Genomic DNA, 4,537 nt, shown 5'->3' with positions numbered 1-4,537 from the left:
GAAATAAAAGGTGAACTGCTCTGCAAGTATGAGCAACGTATCAGAATCAAGCTCTTTTTGTCTGTAATCCTTTCTCAAGAAAAGATTTATCACACACCTTCCACAGATGTAGGGGAGCAGGGAATAATTTTTGAACTACTCTAATTAAAGTCAGTTTGGGCATAGTGGTACTTCTCTGGCTGTTTCTGAGACATACGCATTAGCAACAGAGAGTGTTGCGCTGTCATTGCGAGGCGCCTGTGGTGATGACTTCAGAAACAGAACTGAATTATGTCACCACAGCACTTTGGGAACAGCTGCCTCTGTGCACGTTTAGCTGGGAGGGACAGAGAAGGGTGCTGGATGTGATGAAACCACACGAGGATTTGTGGATCTCCCCTTGAGGGGCACAGAGAGGGCCCATGCCCTTCTGTAAGTGTTGTGATGCTTGGCTGGGGAAAACAATGTGGTTTTGTTGTGAATGCTTCATTTTAGTATTCTGTAGTTTGTGTCAAGTCCTTACAGAAGCATCAAGTTTGGTACTTTGCTCAATGATGTAGCTGCACAGAGTGAGAACAGACCCAATGTACGGGTGAGGGCCTCTGCACGTTCTCTTCTCCCTACAGACAATCAACAAATAAGGGTAGACAGAGAAGAGTGTGCTGTGGTCCTCCCATAGACCGCAAGTACTAAAGCATAAACAAGAGGCTTAAGAGTCCCCCTGTCACGTTCAAATTCAGGACAGCAATGGACTTCATCACATGGGCTGGCCTGTCGAGTAGTGTCTCAGGCTGTGGTGTATGAAGATGCACTCCATCTGCTTTCAGGGTAGCAATTGCAGTGGGCAAGCTGCCTGACCTTAACATTTTTCATTCCATTTTTCACCTGAGTTTTGCTGGTTTCCCACCATTCACTCTTGGTCTAGAAAAAAAAGAAGAAAAACAAGAAATTAAAAAAAAAAAAAAAAAAGGGAATTTGGATCAAAATAAAAGGATTTCCTTTCCATTAATTACATGTTCTTAACTTGACAGGTTTGATTATCGACTTAGAAGGCAAATACCTGGCCAGACTGCAAGACTTATGCTCGCAGCGTGGGACAGCTCTCGTAAGGGTGATTCAGGGTAGCTTCTGGAAAACAAGACATCAGATCTCCAAAACAGCTTGCTTTGTGCTAATGTAGGAAGGGCGAGTAAGAGTAAAGGTAAGAGTCCAGATACCCTAAGAAGCGGAAAGTGTGAAGGAAACTTCCTTCTGGCTGATACGGCTCCATATCTAGTTGTCAAGTATGAGGAGAGCAGTTCTAAGTTTCTTGGGGAGAGGAAAACAAAGAGACTGGGAGACTGTACAAAGAAAAAAATGGGATTAGCTATTTCAGGAAATCACAGTAACTGCAAATAGAGATTGGAAGAGTGCTTTAAGCCAAGACAGAAACTCTTTAAAACTAAAACCTAGGAGTTGGATGAACCAAGAAATGAATACATTTTGATTATGCAGGTGTGTCCAGTGTTATCTTGGGAAATATGGTTTCAACATAAAATGTATCTGGGGCTTGAAGTTTTCCTAACGCCCTTCTCTGTGTATTCCCTACTGTTTGGTAAGCGCTGAGGTCACACTGCAGACAGCAGCACGTCCTCTCCCCACTGCTTAGCTGTCTGTTTTCACAACATGTCTAGCAATGGCTTGGACACAACTGCGCCTATGACCGAGTTCATTCAAGCTGGTGGACAAGGTAAAAGCTCTGGACAAGCGAAGGGGAGGGAGGGATGGACATACAATATGATCACTTTAATCTCATTTCTCTAAGAACCCGTGCTGAGAAAACCAAACAAAACAGAACGGAAGAGAACAAATGAAGCAAGCAGCCAGCTTGCTGGAGACATTGTCTGGGAAACAGTGAAAACACTTGCAGACAAAAACATACCAAAAGACTAACTAACTCTTTGAGCTTAATTCTACTCCAACAGCATAACCTCAAACTCCTGTTTCTGTTCATAACAGGCTGGTACAGTAACATGGCGCATTTGATGACTTTGCAGCATAGATGTCAGGAATGCAGCTTGGGATCACCTCCTTCTACTTAGAGTTCAGTTTGAAGGGATGAGCAAGTAATTTTCCCTGGGTTGACGGAAATCTAAAGTCTGTTTTCTAACACTCTTACAGACACTTCTCTGTCCATCGGCCTGTCCTGCCAGCTCTGGTGTGAGTGTGAAGTTGTGGCAAGAAGGGTTTCCCATTCCTATTTCACCTGGTGGACACCAGCTTTCCTAGGAAATTGCTGATGTTGCTGAGGAGGCAGCAGTATCAAAGCCCTAGATTCAGAAAGAAGCAAAGCAAGCTAGAGGAAAACTGTATGTCCTGGTAATTTTCTTTCTTTTTATTTTTTCATTCTTCACTTGTAATAAAATCTAAGTCTTTACACCATTTGTTTGAAAACACAGCTTTATGGAAATGCTCACGGGTGTGCTCCTTCACCTTGTTTGGAACCTGCTTCACCTCGCTTCAGCTATAGGACACCTATGCTCAAATTTATGCTTCCCATGATAAAGCGGTGTTCTTTTGGTATTCTTTTCTGTGATGGTTGCAGGTGAGTTGAAAAGAGTTGTCAGCACGATTCTTCGTTTCCTTTGCAGTATCCAAAACTCCGTATTACAGCGGATCTTCTCCTCTGATCTGAAAAGCTTCACAGGCCAAAAGAGAATTGGGATGAAGACGGAAACAGAGAATGCTGACCAGTACTTCCAATTACCACCGGTAAGTTTTGTGAAAGAATCCGGTGCATTTCTGTAGTGGTAGAAAGTTAATAAAATCATGATCGTGCACTTGAAGGCAAGCAATGCTCTAAAAATGAAGAATGCAAGGCCCTGGTTAAGGACAATCTTCAGGCTGCTTCTCGATCAACAGCTCATTTGGTTCTTCCACAACCTCATCTCTGCTTGCTTAGAAGTTGTGAAGGTCGGAAGCACACTCCGTGTTTTTCATCCCCTCTGTGTATCTTTTCCCTAACAGCAACTTCTGTCTTGGCTCTTCACATCAAGCTAGAGCAGTTTCTTTGCCTCCGGAACCTGCAGGCTGTCCTCTCGTGTGTACCTGTGGTGGACTGAGGGTAATGCTTGTAACGCACACAGATGCTGTATTCACTAGGACTTTTAGAAAAGAGAGCAAGAAGCTAACCTGCGCAGCAGTTTCTTAGGTTTCTGTATCTCTCTCTCTCTCTCTCTCTCTCTGCGTATATATTTCATTACTTATTTACTTATTTAAAGATCCTTTAAATATAGCAGATACTTTAAGAAAGCTTACTTGTCCTTCTCCTTTACTTGTTTTCAACGTTTACTTTTCTAACCAATCCTTAATGTTACAACATTGGATTTATGTAGTTCTCAGTTCTTAGAAGTTCTCAAAGCACATCAGTGATTTCTGTATTTCTCAATCTTCCCATCTGCATTGAGACCTCTTATCTTACTTTAGGTATTAGGCAAAGAAGAACACTGAAACCAGCTGAAGCCGTATTGGTCACATGCTTCTATGCTAGGAAGTAATTCAGAGTGCTTCCATGGTGTGCTTCAGACAGATTTACTCTGGTCCTCTGGACTCAGCATCCCCAAGGGATATTTCAAAGCTCTCTGAAGGACCCGTCATTATCTCTGACACTGCAGTCTCCATTAGGAAGGGGTAAATATTCCTTGCCCTTGTGGAAAGGAACTACTCAGTTAGCTGTTTCTAACCCAAATCTCTTTGTTGTCTTCAACAGACAGCCACCACATTTCTAGCCAAGCTAAACCACTGAAAATGGAAGTATTGGGACTACTTCCAAACCCTGCTGCTGCTTCTAAGCAGAACTGCGATGTAGGTGGGGACACAGCAAGAAGACACGTCCGGGCCACAGTGGAACTGAAAGGCACCTGTCTGAGCCACAGAACGAAGTCAGCGATTCCCAGTTGGAGACTGTTGCTCAACCAGTGACACAGCAGCTGGAGCGCTTCTGGTTGCTGCTGATGGGTTCCCGTGAATCAGCCAGGGATAGGAGCTATGAGAACGACTGAAGCGATCTGAAGTTACCTGAAAGAAAGAAGAGAGGAGAGAAGAAGACAAGAGGGGAGGGAAGGGGAGGGAATAAAAGGAAGGGAAGGGAGGGGATGGGATTGGAGGGGAGGGGATGGGATGGGATTGGAGGGGAGGGGAGGGGAGGGGATTGAAGGGGAGGGGAGGGGATTGGAGGGGAGGGCAGGGGATTGGAGGGGAGGGCAGGGGATTGGAGGGGAGGGCAGGGGATTGGAGGGGAGGGCAGGGGATTGGAGGGGAGGGCAGGGCAGGGCAGGGCAGGGCAGGGGAAGATAGTGTAGGGGAGGTTAGGGGAGGGTAGGATAGTGTAGTGTAGCATAGTGTAGTGTAGCGTAGTAGAGGGGAGGGGAGCGTAGCGTAGGAGAGTATAGGGTAGTGTAGGGGAGCAGAGTTTAGGGGAGTGTAGGGTAGGATAGGGGAGGGGAGTGTAGGAGAGCGTAGGGGAGGGGAGCATAGGGGAGGGTAGCATAGGGGAGGGGAGCATAGGGTAATGTATGGT

The 4,537-nt window shown here is 45.4% G+C and overlaps 2 long non-coding RNA genes across 2 annotated transcripts; one reads left to right on the top strand and one right to left on the bottom strand.

Moving 5' to 3' along the window:
• Positions 1-440: 440 nt before the first annotated feature.
• On the bottom strand, positions 441-2,041 carry LOC311430911. The gene is made up of 2 exons (XR_014689113.1): positions 1,901-2,041; positions 441-900 (listed from the first exon to the last, which is right to left on the bottom strand). It is a non-coding gene; the product is annotated as an uncharacterized lncRNA (long non-coding RNA).
• Positions 2,042-3,519: 1,478 nt separating this feature from the next.
• Positions 3,520-4,063, top strand: LOC311430912. Its single transcript, XR_014689114.1, has 2 exons — positions 3,520-3,648; positions 3,728-4,063. It is a non-coding gene; the product is annotated as an uncharacterized lncRNA (long non-coding RNA).
• The last annotated feature ends 474 nt before the right edge of the window (positions 4,064-4,537 follow it).

This window comes from Aythya ferina (genome assembly GCF_964211825.1).
Source record: "Aythya ferina genome assembly, chromosome: 2".
Classification (NCBI taxonomy): domain Eukaryota; kingdom Metazoa; phylum Chordata; class Aves; order Anseriformes; family Anatidae; genus Aythya; species Aythya ferina.
The sequence above is the reverse complement of the archived record's forward strand: the minus strand, read 5'-3'. Positions and strand labels throughout refer to the sequence as shown.